The sequence below is a fragment of the Rhynchophorus ferrugineus genome, unplaced genomic scaffold, assembly GCF_030347505.1.
Source record: "Rhynchophorus ferrugineus isolate W39M unplaced genomic scaffold, kcgeb_rfMv2 rfM3, whole genome shotgun sequence".
Taxonomy (NCBI): Eukaryota; Metazoa; Arthropoda; class Insecta; order Coleoptera; family Curculionidae; genus Rhynchophorus; species Rhynchophorus ferrugineus.
Window position 1 is genome coordinate 24,324,127 of NW_027472582.1, and position 24,548 is coordinate 24,348,674.

At 31.3% G+C, this 24,548-nt stretch overlaps 1 protein-coding gene and 1 long non-coding RNA gene across 16 annotated transcripts in view; both read left to right on the top strand.

Moving 5' to 3' along the window:
* The window catches only part of LOC143192891 (maternal protein pumilio), a 434,284-nt gene that overhangs the window by 313,357 nt on the left and 96,379 nt on the right, over window positions 1-24,548 (top strand). The window lies entirely within an intron of this gene.
* LOC143192893 (uncharacterized) lies at window positions 1,830-12,529 on the top strand. Its single transcript, XR_013004898.1, has 3 exons — window positions 1,830-6,469; window positions 6,580-10,355; window positions 10,825-12,529. It is a non-coding gene; the product is annotated as an uncharacterized LOC143192893 (long non-coding RNA).

Consider the following 24,548-nt stretch of genomic DNA (forward strand, 5'->3'; position numbering starts at 1 on the left):
TCATTTAGCCTTCCTTGAAAATATTGAGACAATAATGGTCATAATCTCTCGTATGTTAAATATAATAATTGTGATTGCTTCTTTTATTTTGAATTTTGATATAATAAATGCTAGTGACAATGAGATGATGTTGCGTATTGAGTTCCACTCGAGCTGAATAACAAATCACGATCGAATGAACAACCTGTTCGAAAATAAACCTCCCTCTATTCTAGTTCGGTATGGAAATCTACAAGATAAACGTGTTCAGTGCGCGTCCGCGCCTGTCAAAACCAATTTCCTCCAGTCGACACAATAATTAAAAGCCACCAACCAGACACTCGACAATACCTTGTACGTGACTATCATCTAGCCGTGACGCTTATCAATGGCAGCCACCGCGTCAGTTCGGTTTTGTGCCGTAGACGTTATCGTGCAGTCGGTCCCCGACCAATTGTCCCCGAATTGATAAACTGTCACATTATAAATGGCGGTGTAAAAGACAGAGCGCGCTCCGACTTATCGTTCTCTATTATCAGCCATATCTGGAGGCGGCGACGCGCTCTATGATGGCGCGTTACTGCCGCCAACTGGGTCTGCGAAGGCTCCCAATTACTCCCCGAATGGATGTTTTCAATACCGCGGGGAACTCTGTAATGAACTGAGACCCACATGCAACACGTTGTTTACGGCCTATCGGCTTTTATTATCCTAACGTTTCATATCGTTACGAGATCATAGCGATTCTTTTGATTTGTTTTCGCCGATTTGCTTTAATCAGCATCCCATTTAGATGAAATCAGCCCCATTACTAAAACTCCCGTATTTCTTGGTTTTTTATCTTTTATTTTCAGATTTACATTTTTGACATTTATTTTTCCTGGTTTTATATTTATGTGCTTTAGATATAATGCTGAGTTACCAATGGTTCCGATTTTTTAACTAACTTTTCTCAAACGGCGAATATATCTTGGATGCTGGAGCGAAGGTTTTGATCTTATATTTTTTCACGCTCTTGTATAAACTTTTGGTAGGTCAGCTTTTCAGTCGCGGTCATGAATGCACAGTCCATTTTAACGCCTTTATTCGATAAATAATTTATCATAATGTATACCATGTGTAGCCTTCAATAAATCCTTAGAAGGCTTGTTTTATTTTAATATCCCTGGAATATAACTATTTTTTATTAGTTATTTTGTATTATTCTATAATTCTACAAAGCTTTTATCTTGTGAATAATTAAATATCAATAACCATAAATCAATATTTTGAAATTGATTATAGGGTTTCCAAAGGCAACACATTTTCACAGTTTTATTACAAGAATTTAAGTCTTTATCCTTAGATTGCATATTTTACAGCGTGGTAATTTAACAATGATACTTACTACTTGAACTACGTTACAGAACCAAATACCGATAAAGTACAAGCTTTTTGAGCACTAGATTTTTTCTACAATTTTGTTAATAAATGGTAACCCCTTCCAGCCTCACTTTTTATGATTTATGTTTTATAATATTATTTGTCAATTTTATATATTATAAAAATGTTATTCATTTTACTGATAAAGGTCTTCTATGAACGTAAGTGTCAGTGTTAGTACAAGTGGAAGTTAGTGACATTCATAAAGTATGAATAGCTTCAAACGTCAAATAATATCTAATATCGTAAAACTACTACTGAATGTATTCCGATAACTTCGGGTCCGGTAAATATCAAGTGATTGATGGCGATATAGAAATCGATATAGTTAACATTGGCCCTTTGCAATACCAGTATCGAATTTACATCCTCGCAAAACGCCAATTAATCAAATTAGACGCTCTTACGAGCGTGGAACTCTTAATTAATATTAAGATGGCTCGAATTTAAATTCAACGAGATTACTGGCGGTAGATTCGGTTTATCTCCGAAGCAGAGAACTTCTTAGGGTTATGGGACAAAATGTTAATTGTTGAATGTTAATACGATTTCCAGAACATTGAACCAACACAATTACCATTGTCGAAGTGGCTCGAAGACAGTTTGAAATTAAATGTTGGAATTATAGTGGATTATTTTCTAGATAATAATATGTAGCTTTTATTATACTATGTAGGTACAAGATGATCCATATTAATGGATGGGTTTTTATTGTACTTTAAATTAAGTATTTGAGAATTTGCATTAACAGATTACATTTTCGACTAATAAAGAAAGTTTATCATTTTGTGAACATTGTAATTGTATTGTTGAATTGGGTATTTTGAAAAATATCTTAAAGTTCCTCAAAATTTATCACAAAGTTTTAAAATCTCGACTTAATATAACGTTTTGAAATACCATTCTCAATATTTATATTACTTTTAGTTCCGTATATTATGTGATACCAACCAAACCAAATTATTGTTAATTTGTTAATTGTTATTGTGATTAATTTTCAATAATTAATTAAATGTACTTACTGTCACAATATAATATATTTGTTTTTTTTTTGTTCTCAATTGATTATGGGTCTTATCGGTTCTAGCTTCTTCCTAATAATGCCCTAGACAACGTTTTAATGTCATCCTTCATAGAATCTTGAAATCGCGAATGACGTTTACAATTTAAATGTTAACATCTTTAGTTCTTAAGAATTCAATATGTCCTATTCTGGATAGACTATTTTAATTCATTTGTAAAATAAAAAATTATATCCTATATTATATACATAAAATATGTTAGCGTTATAAATTAAATATTAAAATATGAATGAAGTTATTCTGGTATAAATAACCTTCAGATCAGTTTACCAAATTTGACCATGATTATCAAATCTGTTGTTATTCATAGTTTATTAAGCACACTTTATTTGTATTTATTTTAAACTTTACCTTCAATTGCTTTTTATTGTTATCCTTGAAGTAACGTGATACTGACCAGATCATTGAATATTATTTTAATGTTTTTATACTCGAATTGGCATTGTGCAATAAAGTAGATAACTGCTGAACGATACATTTAGAAAAATGTCATTCTATTTTTAAACAGTAAACCTCAGACCAATTCATTAAATAAATATAAAATTCTAATAAGTTTAAAGTCAATCTTCAACTGAATTATAAAAGCTTGTTTTTGTTTTGGTGTTACTACAAATGTATATCTATCTGAATTAAATAATAAGTAGGCTAGTTAAAGAGTTAATAATGTTTAACATCAGGCTAGCATATTAAAATTCGGTACGCTGTGCTTGCTAAGATATATTAGGATTAAATTTCCATATTACGGACGGCATCGGAAGCGGAATGCTGAGCCTAAATAATTGAAATTTAAGCAATGCTAGATGACGATGGTCTTTTAAGATTCAAGACGCATTCAAATTTCAATAGTTTTTTTTTCATTTGTCAAGTTTAAGAATGTAATAGGTCATGTCATTGTGAAGACAGATATATATGGGTTGTAATTTATTTACGTACTGTAGGATATCGCTATCTTTACTAAGAGTAAATAGAAAAACTATTTTGTCTCACATACTGATACTATTAATTTAGATTGTTTTCTGCTTCGTTTTAATGAAATGAAAAGATGAGATGTTTTCAAACTAATGAAAATTAGTTTAATTTTTGTTCGTCGATGTTTTTGCTCCCCTTTTTGCAGATCCAGTTTTTCCTTAATCAGATGATAATATCAGAAGGCTCGTTGTTCGCTCACAGCTTTGAGGGCCCGACTAATTTTATTAAAACTTAACGTAGTTAGGCTTCACGTATCCTTTGTCAACAGCGTAACATGAAAGAGAGAATGAGTAAAGAAATTTTATCTACAATGGCGTGTTTAGAAGTAGTTTTTTTCCGAAATGTTATGCCTTTGTTGTTTTATTGTTTATTGTAGATTTAACAGAATTTCCTAGTGATTTATTCTAACTTTTGTAAAGAGGAATAGTGGGTAAAACCAATATTAAATGAGACCGACGAACATTAAAAAGGATTATGGCCAGGCAGCGTAAAATTATCGCTGCAAAAGTGTCAGCAAAACCTATCATTTACATGATGGCAAAACCATTTGCAACCGAAAGAAACGCTAAGCTGCGAAAGAAGTAGTTCAATTTTGCATTATTTACTACAAGGGATCGGGATATGTATGGAAAACGCCAAAGGAAGTCTACGATCCGGATTGCCTGCTCAAGTTTGGGGGAAGTTTCTTTATTATTTGGGCGGCAATATTTTCGTATTCAGCTGGTTACCTCATTCACATCACCGGCCGGATTATTACAAATGAATATCAGATATTCTCATTTATGAAGTTCTTACCATGACTAGCTTATTGCTTACAAATACAGCCATGTTTCAAGGTAATAATATACCCATACACACAGCCAAAAATCTTCAGTCTTGGTTTGAGAAGCATCATAATATCACCAAATACCTTTCCTGACAAGCACGATTGCCAGACCTCAACGTAATTGAACAGAGAATGAAGAGTAGATTTCCATCTTCACCATCATTGAAACTATTGGCGGATGAGTTGGTATAAGAATAGCAACATTCCGTTGAAAACTATTCGAATACGAAGAATTGCAGCTGTTTTAAAATCAAATTGTTGCTCAAAATCCTAAATCTATAAATATTGTATATATGTCAGGTGTTCATATTATTTTATCCATCCCCTATACTTATTTCGAATTTGGTACAGGTCTCGCTTTTAACATAAAAAATGGCTTGGCTTCCGCATTTCGATCAACTCTGCTGATTATTTGGTTTATTTATACGTTTTATTGAGTATTTATCAGTAACAACAATTATTTCAAGTGAAGTATGTAATAGGAAAATGTTATTTTCGACGGTATAATCTTAAATAAATAAAATTTTGCGTAGTCTCCAAAATTAACCATTAACTTTGAATTAGGCGGTAATGAAAATTAGAAAACAAAAAGACGTTTTTCCGCCTTCCCCAAGTTTTCTGCCGAAATTTCGCTGGGGAGTTCTACCTGGAACACTTTCGGCCTCTTGAAGCCAGTTCGCCCGTTTAGCTAGAAGGTACGTCTAATTTATGGCGTCTAATTAAAAGAGGGTTTAGTGGGGGACTAGAAGCACGGCGGGGCAGGACGGACGAACGAACTTCGGCACAGAAAGGTTCCGATGGTAATAATGGGTAATTAATGAGATAGAGTTGTTCACGTAATGCACGATATACCGAGAACGTGTTCGTGTGCTAAGACGTGACGTTGAATAACTATATGAGGGATATACAAATTTTAAACTAAAAAGATCATCAATTAATAAATATTTATCTGTAATATTAAGTAAATCTACTGGTGAAAATTTAAAAAATCACGTAAATAGTTTCTGTTTTTGCTTTCTGCTTTCAAACTTGGTCACTAATTTGGCACCAACCCTCAAAGAACGTTCAGAAACATTTTATCATTTACGTACATCCATATTGCAAAGTGCACACCCACGTCAAATGAACAAATTGAACGACGTATTGTTGCAAAAAAGGCCGACAATAACGAGTAAGAGACGCAAAGTTCATCCTTTTGTATGACAACGCTCGGCTACATGTTTTAGAATTGTGCATGGTTGACACACGGCTTCAAAGTGATGGGGAAGTGAGAAAATGATGATACGGATTGGATCGCTATCGAACTAACATAGTTTTTTTTGACATGGTATTGCCATGTTGCAATAAAAATGGGAATAGATTGTTAAAACTAATGGCAAATATTTTTATTAATATATCTTGTATACATTTTTCTCCATAAATGCCTCCTTAAAGTGAAAATATGATCAACATTAATGAACACTTTATAGTAATTCGACCTATTAATAAGGCTTAGATGGCTTATAAGAAAAGTGGGTCTTTTATTTCAAAAAAGTTATGCAAGGTTGTCCAATCACAACTTAAATATTCAAACTTTTTCCTGTTTCTTGTTTGTGGGACGAAATAATAAAGAACAATTAGTTCGCACAAGTTTAATCCAAACACTGTCACTAAAATTTCGAATAGATTTTAACATTATATATTCATGTAGCTGAAGAATTTTTTTTCTGTGTTTAATAACAAGGAAATATTTACTAAAAAGTTTTTGAACGGAAATTCTAATCTAAAGACTAATGAATTGGATTATTTATTCTGTTTTTTCAGATCATTAAATATTTATTCTTACTTCCTCGTATTAAAAATAAATGAAACAAAGAAAATTAAGTAAATTAATAAAACCTTGAATAAATTTGAATAATCTAGTATTTATAACATATCGGTATGTCAAGAACTGTTGCTCTTGGTAGCCATATCGACCCTGGAACGACCTCTGGACCGTGATCAGAGGAAGAGGAAGAAGCAAGATCGAACGACAACTCCATATCAACAAAATGATCACTTGATCTTCACAGAAAATCTTCACTCCCATAAGCAGGCGAGACCGGCATAACTCCATAATCTTTAAGCTCTTCAGCTTGGCGATAAAAGCTACTGCGATGCGTACATAATTATTTAATTGTTTTCACCTATATTCTTTAATTACTTCACGATTGTTAGAGCATTTCACTCTAACATTATTGAAGTGTTTAGAGTTTTGAATATAAGTCGTATTTAATTTGAACTACCAGTAAAATTATTCCAGTATCTATTAGAAGGGTTTAGTAAAGTAGGTGTTTGATAACGACCAGAAATCAATTTATTTAATATTGGCTCTTTAGTAGTATCGAAATTACAGTTCCACAGAAGATCAATTAATCAGCTTTAATGCCCTGAAGACAGTAGCGCTCTTAATTAGCATTAAAAGGCACGAGTGGAGAATATAATGCGCGGTTGAAAAGCTATTTAAAAGGATTAAATGAAATAGAAAATTTCCGATTGCAAGCGAAAATGGATACAACACAAAGCGTTTCGAGAATAGAAACACACTTGTATTCCACTATCAACTCATATACTTCGTCGTAGACGAAGTAATAATAGGTTTGTGTGCTTGACGTGGTAGGAATTTCATTATGTCGGAAGAAATCGGAACCTTCTACATAGTATTCCTTATTGTAACTCCTTGCAACGAACATTGTTATTAACAAACCAAATATTAAAACAATTATATTTGGACAAACATCAGTTTATTCAATAATATACAGGATACAGTTATATACAGATATATACAAGTCCCTTAGGACAATTCTTGGTTTAGAAGAGTTTGAATACTTTTCTATAATAGCTTTAGTTTTATTTATAATTGTTTATTCTTTTATATAGTACACTGTGTTTTCCTTTAGTTGTATATTCGAATATCCCATTAATATCCTAATAATTAATTTCTATATTTTTTAAATCTGTTTTCAACATTCCTCGTTATTTTGCTCTAAAGCTTGTCAAGAAGAAAAATAATTTTTTCTTCGTCATATATCGTTTATCGTTCGTCGTCATATTCAGTCAATTTATGAATGCTGTAAAAGATTGATTTTAAAATCTTATCAGTCATTAGCAATCAGGTTTCTTTTATTAGTAAACAAATTGCTTCAAAAGATAGAACGTCGATGTACACCTGGGATAACATTAAAAAAATAAGAAAAAAATAGGAGCATCAAAATAAACGTAGGCTGACGAGATGGAAAAAATATTCGCCGTGTTAACGGAGGGTCACGAGCAATGGAAATATTTCGTCAGTTGTATTATGTCTTATAAGGGACGACACAATATCTAGAATTGCGATATAAAAACGGTTTTTTATTTCTCAAAACAGCATGCCCTTTTCAGACGAGCCATTTTTCTGGAAGTTATTTGTTTATCACACAATATATTTATATTATCCCGAAGAATCCAATAGAATAGAGAGTTGACGTTGATAGAAGAGTTTTTTGACCTTTACCAATTTTTTACGGGTTAAAGTTGTCGAAAAAAATTCTATTTCTTTTTTTGCAAATTGTATTATTTAGATAGGAGGAAAAGGGCAAAAATTTAATATTTTATTTGAAGTTTTTCTTGTTTTATATCTTTTTAAAATCATTATAATGTTATTTTATTTATACAAGAATAAGCATGTCACGTATTTTGAATTAAATATAAATAATCTTACTGGGTGTGAGCATTTTCTGATAGATGATTTAATGTCCTGATGGTTCGTTGTTTTGGTTCAGCTCCTGTTCCTGTTAAGATCATTACTAGGTTAAAATTAATTCCAACAAAATAAAGAAACAACGCAAAATGTTTGCAGGAATCCTTAGTTTTTTGAGCTAATTGATATGATTTTCTTGTTAAAAATTCTAGTTATCAAATTTTAACATTTACTTGTATTGGAAATATCCATTTAAGATCAATACAAGAATTTTGAAGATGTTTTGTAGGGATTTGGTAGATGTCCAAGCAATAATTTGGTAAGAGGAATGGATACCATATTATCTAACAGATGGATGCGTCAAGGTACATATTGTTACAATTATAATATCTATATACTAAATTTTAAGTTGCTTTCAAATTAGTTCTAGTAGCCCAATATAAGAAAATTAGCCTTACAAAATCCTCGTCTTTTTCGCATTTTTTTTTTCAACTTTAATATTTAATTTCAACAGGGCGTCGTTTCCTCGTCTAGTTGAAAGTACACCATATTCGTTTTCCGGCATTTTACTGACTGATATTCTGCTGAAGATTGCATATGCTTCTTTATTTATTATAACAATTACAATGCAATTTAACATATCTATATGTCAAAAGACGTCTTCTTTGTTGAATATCTCTGTAAGAAACATGACCGGTAAGTAAAGCTATAATTGAAATAAAATCCGTTATCATACGTTAAAATTGTAATTAAGAATTTCAGAAGTGCAAATGGTGTATAGTAATAATAAATATAATATTTTTGTTCGTTGTGTGTCTGGTAGCACCTTGAACGTATAACCATCTCCATACAGCTGTGCCTTCACCAAGCACGAGAAACAATTACAGAGATAGGTGAAATGCAAACTTTAAATTTGTATGTTCAAAATTTTGCAGATAAGACTTTTCGGGAAGCAAAATATATAATCATAACACTAAACTTCTTGATGCCGTTAAAATGGAATTGAAAGGATAGAGCCGAGCCAATTTCTAATCTGTTTTATTTTCGTTATATCCCAGCGACAATAAAAAAGCTATCTCGGTAATAAAATTGATGTTTACGTGGCGAATTGGAGGAGATTTCAGTTAATTAAAAAAAAGAAGGAAATTAAAAACTTTGATGTTCGCTTTGGGGTTGTTGTCTCGGTTGGTATCAGGTGCAACCGAATTAATTCAAGATGGGGGATAATTAGGTTTCGCCGACAGTTTTGTGGGATGGAGGCTTTTGAGTAAAATTTCGGTAGTCCATATCTCGGAAACTATAAGAGATAATGCAATTTGGTTATCGACAACGTAATTAGCATGCCGAATATTACTTAAAATGTGATTTGGAACGAAATCGCTTATTCATAAGACCATTTTACAATTTTGGCTCAAGTTAGAAATATAGCCTAAGGTGTAAAATTTCGATAGCCCATATCTCGGAAACTATAAGAGATAATGCAATTTGGTAATCGACAACGTAATTAGCATGCCGAACATTACTTGGAATGTGAATTGGAACGAAATTGGTAATTGATAAGATCATTTTACAATTTTGGCCCAAGTTAGAAACAAGCCTAATGTGTAACATTTCGATTGCCCATATCTCGGAAACTATCAGAGATAATGCAATTTGGCAATCGACAACGTAATTATCATGCTGAATATTGTTTGGAATGGAAATTGGAACGAAATCGCTAATTCATAAGACCATTTTACAATTTTGGCCCAAGTTAGAAGCAGAGCCAAAATTGTAAAATTTCGATAGTCCATATCTCGGAAACTATAAGAGATAATGCAATTTGGTAATGGACAGCGTAATTAGCATGCCAAATATTACTTGCAATGTGAATTGGAACGAAATCGGTAATTCATAAGACCATTTTACAAATTGATGTTTACGTGGCGAATTGGAGGAGATTTTAGTTAATTAAAAAAAAAGAAGGAAATTAAAAAAGTTTGATGTTCGCTTTGGGGCTGTTGTCTCGGTTGGCATCAGGTGCAACCGAATTAATTCAAGATGGGGGATAATTAGGTTTCGCCGACAGTTTCGTGGGATGGAGGCTTTTTCCGGTCGTATCTCTAAATAGGTTAAGAAACAATATTAGTTTATATTTTTGCTGGGAATTATATAGGAACCTTAATAAATTGGTTTATACACAGGCTGTTTAATTGTTTTCATTATCATAATTATGTAGTTATTTTAATCTTTAGTTATATGTTTAATTTAATACAATATCGAATAAACAAAGTGATATTAATACTTTGTATTATTTGAATGGCCCATGTCTCAGTTAAAATATAGAAAATAGTAATAATCTTTAAAGATGTATCTTATAGATGAATTAAGCAAGGTTTTAGTGAAGTTTTATTGTTTCTGTATAATTGGACGCTATATAGAGTTTTATTTTCAGATAAAACAAAAACAAATTTTGGCAATTATTTCAATATGATTTTGATTTTAGATTTTTTAAAAATATTTTATCCATAAGCATATTATGTATTCTTATGATATATATTCCTATGGGATTTCTCTAATGAGAGAGAAGAAAAGAAGAAGACAAGAGAAAGAAAACAAAAAAGGAAAGAAAGGAAGAATTAAGTTTTGTTACAACATAATATTAGATTAGGAAATGTAGTGACTATCGAAAAAATCCATATAATTGTGACTCTGGGTTAATAAAATGTATGGGAAATTAGAACGTGTGTTTGTGAATGATACTTTATATAGTTAACTGATATAGTTGATTTTTTATATAGTTAGGATGGTTGTTCATAAGTTCATGCAGGTTGCTATTTTTCAAAATACCAAGATGTTTATTATATAAGTTCATCAAAATTTAAGTTTTTTTTAGCAAAATGTTTTGTTGGAAATTGGGATCCACTTTCAAAAGTTCTAGAGCACTGTTGATAAACGCTCGGTGCTGCCTGCCTAGTGTCGTTTGTACTGATCTTTTCTGTCTCAACCAAATTTTGTACGAATATAATATTGTCGCGGGTTATCCCTATATATTAACTTTCATTCACTACAGAAATGTATGTATGTTTGGACAACGTGCGGGTGTCGTTTAAATGTTCGTGAACCAACTGATCAAATATATTATAAAGGAAATGATTCGTACATCTTCGTCTGACATCACGAATGGAAAAAAACAGTCGAACCGTGCATTTCGACTATCGACTGTTTTGACTGTTTTCAGTCGATAGTTCCCAACGCCACTTTTAACACTGTTATCAGTAAAATATTAATGGAAACTCAGAGTTATATTAATATATTTCAACGAAAAATACATTTTCCTTACAAAATATTTCCTTCCTTTCCCGTTCTCTCTATATTTGGAGGAGGAACATAGGATATCGTAATAAGATTTTCCATTTCAATGCTAACGGCAAATCGCAGCTTGAATGCAGGATGGCAGCAATATTCGAACCGCGCCGTATCTTCGCCTCGGAACAAATACGGGAAACGTAAAAGCAAATTTTGACTGATAGAAACGAGAGTTTTTTCTTCTGCATTATCGGAGCAAGCAAAACGTCGCGGGGTTGAGAAAAGGGGGTCAAACGCACAGCAGGAAACGTCTCTCTCGCTCTCCGAATGGATTCTAAAACGATTTTTTCGTGTGTCTTGCAAGAGATGACGCAGTTTGTAAAATACGATGAACTGAATCTTGATGGGAGGAGGATTTCTTTCGAAAATAATGGGATGTTTCAGGTGGGGTATAAGATTCTGATGGATTTTTTTTGTTGTCTTGTTTGCTTATAATTTGATATATTGGATCATTCGGGTGGATAAATTGAAAAATGACAATTTTTAACATTAATATATTGCTATTGGATTTTTTATATTTTCTTTAGAGAAAATTGAATATGTTTATGATATTTTGTTTTTTACATTACCTTTTAAACTGGTTTTACCAAGTAGGGTTTATCTGACCTGAACTTATTGTTTAATGTGGGCTTTGAACTACAGTTCTGGGCATTAAGCTTACTTACTGACCAGTGATCAACTTAAAGACCATCCCAGAAGGGATCCGGTCATATCCAACCTGGTTACTGGCGATGATGGGTCCTTATCGGGTTTTACACTGTTGTCTAGAGGCATTTACATTTACAATCACTACATAGAACACCCTTCTGGATTCGAACCCGCGACTATAGCAGTAATAGGAGCAGCCAAATGTATTTTGACAAGATACTACTGGAGACAGTTACAATATATAAAATATCATGTACAGATTGTTCATTCACTAATAATTTATTTTATTATTTAAACCTTTCTTATATTTTCGCTTATATTGTCTTTTTTGAGATTGGCTATAGGTTACGATACATGGAGTACACAATATTTATTTATAACACAAACTAAACTTGAACAAGCTCAGTAGAACTAGAAATATTAAAATAAGGAATGATTTACGCATTTGATTATATATAAAATGAGGAAGTAATAGAACGATAAAATCTTTAAGTTAGCGTAAAAAGTGCACCCAATAATAAAATAGTTATTAAAAATTAAATTAGAAAAAAATAAAAACTTACAATATAATAAACACATTCAAATAAACGTTTCAAAACTTTACCAGCATATTTAGTAAATGATAAGATATTGTTAACCACAGAAAAACAATGGTTGACTTATGAATTGTTTTATGTTGACTCATTAACGACCAACTTTTCATATTTAAAAATTGCCAGATGTGATGTACTGTAGCAAATTTTATTTGATGAATAACCCTGTAACTGAGAATATTAATTACGTCATTGAATTGTCAGAGATTGTTTGCTTGATTTAAAAAGTAATATTAGGATTATATATTTTGTTCAGTTTTCTTTTATTGTTATTCCGAAGTCTGCGTCTTCTTTTCGTTTACTAGCTGATTTTATACACCGTTCCAATATTTTATTCCAATAAATTTATTTTAATTTTTCAACAGGTAAACTATGTTTTGTTTTGATTTAGGTCCAGGCTAAATCCAGCCAAAACCAACCAATTTGCCTGATTCGCGAAACATCTCACGCAAAAGATAAACGTTTGGCAATAATAGAAAAAAAAAACTATGACAACCCGCACCTGTTAGCTTTCGAAATGTTTCCTCCTCCGTCTTGCTGTTTTCTCCCGCTCTTCCGGGAGGAAAAGTTTCTTTTGGCAGCTGCCCGGGATCTCACGGGATTGACTGACTTTGAGGTGGTGCGTGGGAGGGTTAGAAATATTGACACAAGGGGTTTTTCGTTGACCTCGATTATTTGCGGAGATTTCTGATGGCATGATGGTGCTGCGAGACGAGGTGGGGGGGGGGGTGAACGATAGCAAGTTGTATTTTTCTTTCTTTTTTTCAGTGTTTACGAGAGAAACAAATTTATGATTCGTTTATTAATGTGTTTTATGTTTTTCTTTTTCAAGCTGATATAATAACAGAGACGTTTAAGGAAAAAACATAAAATCGAATAGTGTTGACAGTAATGTAACTATATCGTCATGCCGTGCACGACTAATATAATTCAGAGAAAGGTTTTCCGATCGGAGTGCATTTATTTTCGTGAGTGTATTACCGTGCGGAAAAGCGACATGAGTTTAGATCGCTATCGTTCAATGAATTGCCTGGACCGTAAAATGAATATCGATTCTAGACCGGGGTCCTTTCTTATGCTTTGATCTATCGTTGTGATAAAACTCACATACCGTCGTTTACAAATCAGCAAGTTTTGGTGGTGTTAAGTGTTGAGAATGCGACTATATACTTTTTAAACGACGTGAAATTTTATTATTTAATTGGTCTTTATAGTGTTATTTGAATTTACTGAACCTTTATATGTTTGCTGTGTAAATTCGTTCCATCTAATATATTTATTAAACTGAAAAGATGAAAAAAAGTATTGTCTTTATATTTGTGCTCATTTTATTACGATAAAATTACAATTTAAATGACAATTAACATCATGTTAGACAAAAACGGAGCAGGTCGGACTCAAAATGAAAGAACTGAATTGGTTGGTTGGAAGATAATCCCATCTTGAACTTAGATCAGGAAGATTGATTTCAGTGAATGATATGGCCTACACTTGATCTTAAGCGGTTACACTAAGACATCAATCCAACCGACTAATAATGCAACGTAGTCAAAACAAAAACTTTTTATTAATTACCTCAACTTGTCCCTACGTAGCCAATTAAATACTTCAGATTGATCTCGAACTCTAATAGAACTACGAAAATATCCCATATTTTGCTTTAAAACATGAAACACTAAACCGCAGTAACATGGAAACAATACAGCTATTGGACAAGGCGTAGGATGTCAGCAGATCGAAGCGAACCAAACACAATTTTGTATGAGAAAGTACAGGAGGACAATAGTAATACATATAGTGTACAGCACATATTAATCTGTTTCTTTGAATTAATACAAGGACTTGCCATGACTTATGTGTTAATCTGTGGTACTTCAACGTAGGTCTATTGCCCTGAATTATTTATTTATATATATTAAGTAGTATTTTTTTAATTAATACGTGAACTTGCATATATTTACTTTCTTAACAAAAAAAGATGTACGTAAGATAGTATAAATTATTAGAGTTATTTGAGATAACACTAAGATGTTTGTTTAAAAGTTCCTTTCAACAGGAAGGTATAATTGACAGATTGGCTAAAATTTCACAGCAGAATACAGATGAAAGTAACTTTTAATAACCAATTAATTCGTTCATTTATCAATAATTTATTAAATGTTACACTTTTTCCTGTCGAATATAATAAATTATTAAAGCGGATTTGGACGGTTTTCCTCCACTCTTCGCTAGTCAAACATTAATTAATCGAGGAATTATTAATGAAAGAGAAGTTAACAGAATCAAACAGGAGGAGATTCCTAATTTATTGAACCAATATTTGTCGTATCAATCATATTATTCGCTTTTGTTTTAATTTGAAATGTAATTACGTAAAAGGCAGCAATATAACTATGTATTGAAAGTATATGCACACAACCATCTTTTCGCTTCAGATTAACGAAACATATTTTCTTATTACTAATAGCATTACGATGCTACTTATTTTCTGGTATTGGAGCAACATTTTCGAACACGCGTTTCTTTGAATTTCCTTGGTCCTGAATAATTTCAACAACTGTCAAACCTGATAAGGGTTAATTGATCAATATTTAATGGTTACGCAAATTCTTGTCCTTTGCTGGGATTTTTTAAATATATTTATGATTCAACTCTTTTGCTCTAACGTTTTTGTAAAGTTGAAAGAAGAGTCTTGTTGAAAAGAACTAGAAAAGAAAATATAAAGAATGGATCAAGGGCATTTGATCATTTCCTGCCAATGAAAAGGTGCATGCTGCAACATGACTACAAGGTAGCAGAAGTGAAATTGATCAAATTATTATTGATACGGTATTTCCTTTTATGGATATTTCGGTAATTGGGTTTATGAACGTTGAGTCTAATGACACCCTTGCTTCCCTATGGGTTATTTAGAATCATTTTCAACATATATTTTGGAATACTTTTTTTTATCTTAAGACTGCTTACGAGCTGCTTGAGCGTACTACAAAAATTTTACATTGAGACTGGTAGTTTACTTAATTTACGCAAGATCCAAAGCCGAAACTGTTGTTCGCCGAAATAACATCGGTTTGTTGTTGGTTGTATTACTTGAAATTTAAGTGTTGCATACGCAAAAGAGGCTTCAAAGCAGACCAAGATGGTTAGGACTAAAAAAGACAGACGCTAGTTATAGAAAGCTAGAATTAAAGAAAAAAGAACAATCTCCTCAGAGCTTAATTTAATTGATTTAGTTGATGAATTGATTTTTATTCCACAAGGTCTCAAGATTTTTATAATCAGACTTTTTTCAGTTGGTCGGGTAAAAGCGCAAAAAGTCCTATAAAGCGTTGACCAGAACTTGTTTCTTTGATGGACAACATTGCTAATACATCTCGAAATATGCGCAATTATCCGAAACCCCGTCGGTCCTAACAAAGTTAAGAGATTTGCCGGGGAGTCTGACCAGCTCGCCCACGCAGTCACGCACCAGAGGCAGCGTGAGATGAAATTTCTTCTCTCGGGTATCCTTCGGAATTTCAATTCGTGCGTGGAGGCATCGAGAGGGGGCAGGGTAGCTACTGGTAGAAGAAACTCGATATAAATTATCCCTGAGACCGTCAGATTACGTTGTTAGGGGCGGATTAATTTTGGTTGCCGCGGAAAATGGAAAACCTAACCTATTCCATGTAACAGAAGATATTATTTTCGGGGGAACTTGCTGTTATATATTTGGTTTCGTATTGGTTTGGATGGTCAGGGAGAATGAAGTCTGTATTAGGTACAAGTTTGACTAATTAATTTTCATATGGTGATTGCGTGTAGTTAATATACTTGTTAATAGCTTTCTAATTCGGACGAAATTAGAGTTAGTACAGTGCGCAGTAACTTCATTAGTGAATCTCCCGAAATAGCTTAATACTACTGAAAATGTATATTAATAAATTAAGGAATTAATAATACTGATTTTTTCTGTAACGTTTGATATTTGATACTATATTCTATAAGTTTAAGATATAATTCACCTCAGATTTTTATTTCATTTTAATAATAGATTTTTAGGTGCTTAATTAAAATGTTTGTGTGTTTATTGAGAATTAATTAAGGATGTTCTACAATAATCATTGTGATTTACATTATTTAATTGTAATATCAGCCAATTCCAGATTTCGATTCATTTTGTATTTTAATGTGTTTTTCTTGTGTTCTTCAAGTCGTTTTCTATGATCTTAAACCATGTTCTTTTATGGTGCAGAACTTCTATTCAGAAGTTCAACTTTAATATATATATGTAAAGCACTGGTCATTCAACAAGCATGTCCCATTCATTGTATATACCCACATCATATTACAGAAGCTGAAACTTCTGCAGCTTTGTCATTTTTCTTCTGTCTTAACTATCTCAAGTATTCAGATACTTGTGTTTTCTCTGACTGGTTGCCCCTGACATTCTATCTAGAAGAATATCTAGAATATTTGTATATTTAAACAATTGAAAATAAATCAGTTTTAGTTAATATAAAAAATGTAATTATTTGTACATATACAAACTCGTTAGCTCTTAGGAAATATACGACTTGGTAATAAAAATCTGTTTACTGAAAAATCCTGAGTAATTAAACCAGATTCCATCCCGTAATGAAATCATTGTCGGTGCAAAAAGAAGAGGTTTGAAATTGGTACGAATCGATTAACCATTTACAATAGAGAGAAACTACTGTTACGCTTATATGGATAACGAGAATTTTACGGAAAACGTTACCAAGAAAAGCGGAAAATGTTGCATAAGAATTTATCATTTGGGTCGTGGCGATATTTCGAAATATGCAATTTCAGTTTTTATTTTCTTTTGAATTAATACACAAAAGGAAATTTAAAAATTGTTATTTTATTCCTCACTATTATTTAAATAACATTACCATTAAAAGCGTAGAACCCTCTATTTTTAGTTGACGTAAAAGGGGCTTCATCAGTATGGGAAGAATTCGCAACATCTACATATGTTTGTGTATGTATTTATAAAAAGCAATTGTATTTATAGAAAATAGTAAAGCATTTTATAAATGATAAATGATAATAAATAATTGTGCTAGTGCCAAATGCCGAAACTCAAAAAAAAATCCTCAATGATAACTACTCTGTATCTTTATTAAATCGCTACTTATTAATCGCATTTTACATTTGAAGGTCTAGTTGATCTTGGCGATTTATTGCACAAAGATCAACATACACCTCAACATTGTTATTTGATATAAATAACCTGCGGCTCTTCAATTAGATTATAAACCAAGCCCGTAAGTGTTTTGAAGTTGAGGTTATTGAATAAGTAAACAGTAAATTGGTACGCAGTTTGTTATCCTTCTTGTTCTATTGAAATCCCCATTACAGTTATTAGACAGTTGCGATTAATTTTGCAGATGGTATTTGAAAATTGTGCACATGCACTTTACACTAATGAGTTCAAAGATATTAAACGAATAATTATTGGAACCATGGCCATTTTGTGGTGGTTGACCCTATTCGATCGATTGCTTAACTAAATATTCAAATTACAATTGTTGATTAGGCCAATCACCCAAAGGCTAATAGTTACACCGGGGTTTTAGACAGTTTTAATCTTTATGTCGAAATTTATAATTTAAGCTCTTTATTTAAAAAATATTCTGAACAAAAAAATTGAACCGACTTGACAGAAATAAATCAGGAACTCATTAAAAAGTGAAAAATAATCAAACTTAGGTTTTTAATACAAAAAAGCGTTTTAAAATAAAATATGCATATAATAATCGTTGTAATAACTAAATAAAAATAAACAAAAATACTTATTTAACTTATCTCCTACGCGTATTTTATGTGATACTATATACATACTCTTTAGCTTAATACCTACCTAAACCTATTTATTTATTTACAATATTATTTTAACTGCTAACAACTGATTGATGATGACTTTGAAGTCGGTGCTGAGCAACAAATTAGGTTAGAATTAGAATTAGATCAAATTCTTTTGTTCGTAGTTTTATTCTGTGCATATGTCACAAAATTATATTATTATTTTTGTATTGTTTAGGCTCGGCACTGACTTCAAACTGAATCGGTTGGTAGTAGTTAAAATAATATTGTAAATAGATAAATAAGATTTAGGTGAGTATTAAGCTAAATTATATGTATATAGTAAAATATAAAATACGTGTCCTAAATAGGTTAAATAAGGTTTTTGATTACTTTTATTTAGTTATTACAACGATTATTAGATACATATTTTATTTTAAATGTCTTCTTTTGTGTTAAAAGTTTTGATTTTTAGTTTTATTATTTTTCACTATATGTACAATAACATTACATACCAATATGTGATTATTTTAGATAAAAAATATGTGAGAACATTGTACATGCCTTTGAAATTTGAAGTTTTCCCTTGATCCACACACCAAGCCAGTACGAAGAAAGTAAGAAGCACTTAAGAAAAGATAGAAAATAGATACTAAAAAATATCGATATTATATAAACATTTTAAAAAGCAACGGTGTTTTAGTCGTTAAAATTAAATATCCAGTAAGTACCGATATTTTTTCGACGTTACTAGTCTAAAGCGTCCTGTAATCAGCGTCGCCCTTTTACGACAAAAAAGGCTCTTTGTTTCCCCCGATTTTGCTATTTCATTTAATTTTCAATCTCCTAAATCAAAAATTTGTTGTGTTTTAAGCGTTCATTAAAAAAAAGTTTATGGAATTCATAATTCTGATTTTCTTTGGTGCTTTTTTCTCTGTACACAAGAAAGCTTTCAGGCTTTTATATTACTTGACAAATTTAATATTTAGCATCTGTGTTGGTTCACAACAAAAGCCGATCAGCTTAACGCAGAAATACTTTTTAAAATGTTCGGAATTGTCAGATTATTGACGCCTGTCTATGATTTGAACTGATTAGTTTTTTGTTAGATTTGCAGTAACATTTATCAGTAGTTTTTCAATTAATAAGAGTTATGTTTCATTCCAGTGCTTTATTCAATTAAATAGTAAATAGAAACTGTTAATATATATATTAATAAATAAACGATAATTATAAATTAATATATTTGGATTTGTTTAAATCATATATATCCTCCATAACTGAATTTATTAAACACCAATTAAAACGTTACAATACTTATTTAAAGAGTTGATAAATCTTTATCTTTGAAAATAAAAAAAAATGACTTAAGTATACCTTTACATTTATATACCGAAAATTATATATAAAATGAAAAATGAAATATAGAATCTATCTCTCTATTCCCTATATGATTAATCAAATTAACTAATGGAATGGAGCTATTTTTAAGACCGATCCCTGTTTTATGATAATTTGTTTTTAGTAGTCACGCGATGGATTACTTTTAGCGTCTATCATGCTTTTTATGATTATGTAAAAAAATTGATCACTGTTCAGATCATATACCGTTTATAGTATTGTTTACCAAGATGAAATAACATAATACATTTCTTATGTACATATTTACATATAAGTTTTATTTAAGTAATTCTAAGACATACATATTCGAGATTAAAATTTGTGACTTTGTGTGTCCTGTTTATAATGGGAATCACCAAGGCATTGAAACTGAATAAAATCTATCTGGCATATTTTACATTTAAAATGTTCATGAGAATTTCTTCCACTAATTCTTAGTAACCTATAGTATTAGGTTTTTCCTAACTCCTTAACACAATCTTGTATATGTGGACAATTATTTGAAGTTGTTTTTCAAACAGCCATATAGTTTTGATGGTTTCAATCCCTTTCCGAATATAATTGAATATTAACTTGTATACTCCTTAAAAGTAGACAAGTGGCCATGATTTTCCACATACAAAGCGTTCAGTATTACAGAAATAGAATAAATTTAATTATACTTCTGTAGGCAATATTTTTTGGTATCAGTTCTGTTTATATTAATTCCAATGGGCCAGGTATCATATACAGATACACAGTATCATATATCAGATACGAATACTCCAATATGGGATATATAATTTGTACCCGAAAATATTAGTATTATTTTAATATAAAATACTTGTTTACATTATGTGTGATTTATTGATACTACACCGAAAATTTTACTGATTGTCCACGGAACGAAATGCATCTGGTAAAACCAGTTTGGAACGTTTCCTTTGGTGTTTTTAGGCAGCTTTTATCCGATGTCCGTTTAACTTAGGTCACTGAACTTCTTCAGCTATTTGGCAATAATACAAAATGTATTTGTTTTCGTTCCGTTTCATATATTATGAATATAAACGGAGTTAAGCTTATTGTGATTTCTTGTTTTACATAAGTTCATACGTTATTTTCAATATAAATGAAGAAAAAACAGATTTGGTCAACACCATTTTTATTCACTAACATTATTTTCTCCTTGTTTTGTTTACGATATGAGTTGTTTTATTTATATCTTGTATTAAAACTTCATTAACATATTATGTAATTTGTGTTTCTATTAATCATTGCATTTATCAATGTGGTTTCAATTTTTTGCTTTTTGTCAGAGCAAATATTAACACTATAATTATTTAAAATTTTATAGCTCTACTGTACTAAAATGTTTTTCGGATATGAATTTATTATATCATCTAGTAAGTTTCTAAGTCAGCTTAAAGTCCTATTATCTTTTGTTGATATTATCCCATAATTTTATGAAAACTTTACTAAACATTCATTTTTTGTTTCAGGTAAGTTTCCCCAACTTTTGACACGCCAACCGTAAGTACACCAACGCGGATTGAAGTTTCTCTATTAATAAACCACTTTCGACCACAATGAAAACAAATTTCATTTATCACTGGAATCTGAGCAAGAACAACTGTTCGGTAACCTGGCGTGTGTTTCGCCTAGATATATTAACCGTCCTTTGACGAGGAACTCTCTCTTCCTTCGCTTTAACATCACCCCAATCTAGGGTGAGACATAATGAAACAGTGCCACCTCGGGGAAAATTAATCTACAGGTGCTTCAGTAAATTTTCCCTCGCAGCTTCTCCGTCAAACGGATAGTGTAATATCTGGCAACCGAACTAGATCGATGCGATGAGTCGGGGAATGCGCGAAGCTACGTCACCCCTTTCCTGGAACCGGTGAAATGGAAGTGGTAGTGTTCGTACGTTCGCAAAGCCCGGTGTCGCTGAAATGCGATTGCGAATCTGTAAAGATAAACTCAAGATAGATGGATGAGATTGAATTGGTTGAGGATATCACAAGTTAAAGCGGAAAATTGTTTTTTGTATAAGTACATAATATGTAGAAATTTTTTAAAACAGTAGAACTTCAAAAACTAAAAACACAATTTAATAAGCGTTATTTTTTAATAAATTCAAGTAATTTGAAAGTAACTATGATCTCTCTGGATTCCAATTTTTAAAATAACTTTTTTTTGATGTATATATATATATATATATATATATATATATATATATATATATATATATATATTGGCCTTAAATTTTACCTATCTAAGATTCAATGAATCAGTCATCGGTTTATTTTTAAGAACCGCTCTAATGATTCCGTCAATACCTTTGATTGTGTATTCATTCGACATGACTATATATTGTATAAAGACATATTTTGCACGACTGGTTATTTATCCAAGGAGCATATTTTGGTAAACTGAAAAGGCACCTAAGGGGTAGTAAATTTGATGCCGTCGAAAATCCATAAAATTCCATATAAAAACTGGGCTATCGAATGATACAAAATGTGTCCCCGCTGTCTAATAAAATCCCCACTATACCTTATCTCCTACAAAGTAGAAGACTATTCTTTTCCATTTATAGAACAAACCCTACGGTTGTAGATTCAATTTTAACTGTGCTCGAATGTCAATAAAAAGGGTCGATGGTAACTTTTAACGGTCTATGGCTTCAATATCTATATACTAGAAACTTATATAGTAGGAACTAATATTGCCAGAAATGGACACAGCTTGTTTATATTACTTACACCAACATTATGAACCAACGTTCAGGAAACTTAATATTAAACTATCAATAAATCTTAAGATTTTGTATTCATTTACTGTATAGAATACTAGAGCCACTCCACAATATCTTTTTTTATTCATAAAATCCAGCCCGAAAAGCGAAGCCTAATACAAAGCCGGGAAATTTTAATTCGTTTTACTTATAACGTTTCGTTTATTCTTGAACCGTCATAAATAAGAACCGAACAAAGCCAGAACGGTTTGTTCTTAAATAAAATTTCCCTTTATTATCATTAAGTCAATTAAATAAAACTCTTCAGAAAACTGGTTATTGCTGGGGCTGTACCGAAAATAATGAGCGGCGCCCTCTTCTATATCTTCTTATTTCATACAAAATTGTTTACGGAACGAGCTCTAAAAGTTCTGAAAATTAACAGTTATGGGGTTTCAACAAAATTTTGCCAAATGTCTACTTAACAAGAAACATAACATTCTCGATGATTTTATTTGTTACTGTAAAACTTTAATAACTAAATTTTTTAACAAAATTAATACAAGACAAACAATATTTTTTTCTTGGTAAAGACGTTCAGTTCAGTAGCTACGGTGGTAATTTTATAATGATGACATAATAATTTTCATGTAGCCTACAGTTTCTCAAAAATCTATTGTAGTTTTTTTATCGTGTTACAAAATCTGATGTTTTGTTTGAATCAAGAAACAAGTAACTTGGTTATGTAAAGTAAAATAAAGTAATTCTCCAACAGTTTATATCTTATTACTTGAGATCACATGATCATAGAGATCTTACTCTTAATCGATATAATTCTTGTATACTTCGTGTTATACTACAACTTCATTATCCAAGCCTTGCAACTGGAACCTTACGAGAAGAGTCTGATTTTAATCTTAATAGTAAAATTTGGTTCAATCATCTTAGAGAATATAAGCTTCCCACTGTTTACTTTAGAGATGCGTATCTTAACACAGGCTTTATCTGTTACCACTGTTGTTTACAATTGCTGATTAATTAATTTCTTCCACAATCAAATTTTTAACAAATGGAATGTACGATCGACAATCGATTAAGACTATATTGACAGTCAGTGGACAAACATCTTGACAGATCCTAACTGGAATCATATACGAATCCGACATAATTATTTTAGTATATTCGAAAAAAATATTTAATAAATTCGTTTATGTTTTCTTCTTATTCCATAAATATTCCCCGAATTGTTACCTGAAAAATCTTTATTTTAGGTTTATGTACTGCAAAGCTATCCACTATCTGTAAAGAGACCTTGCCTTTGTGGAACTCCACCAAACAGATAGTTAGATACAAGTATAACTTAGTTGACAATAGCTCAGCAGTTTCGAAACTTTCTGTTAGTTGTTTTATAAGAAAGACGCCAATAATGGCCAAACTTTTCTGTTCTCACCAACAACAATTTATATACACCCTCTATTTCAAAGGGCTCTAAATTGGTTCGTAAACAGTAATAAACTTTAAAGTTTATATTTTAAAATGAAAACTAATCTTATTCTCACTTTATAAAACTGTTTTTTTTTTCAAAAACCTCGTCAGAATCCGATAGCTTTTGTCTTTCTCCAGTTTACAATCTCCGCCGATTGTATCTTGTCACGGATTAAAGAGAAAGACGGTTTCGAGCTTGAAAAATATTTATGAAGTAATGTCGATTATCAGATTATGTATAAAAACAAATTAACTAATACTAACGTCGTCTTTAGTAGTGATAGGCTTTAGGTTTGATTAAATTTACATAATGAATCTGAGCGAATGTATGACATCACATACACCGTTTTTCTCTTGTTTCATTGTGAATTAGTGCTTTATACTTTTACTTTATTATAATAGGATTTATATCATTTTTACTTTGAAATATCTTCTCTTAGAACAAGACTCTTTGATTGTAGATAAATTGAACGTAACAAGCAGCATTATTTTAAAGTCTAGTATCTTGATATCTAAGTATCAGAACAGAACAGATGTTTAAATGCGTTTACTTTCTTAGATAAGTTTAATA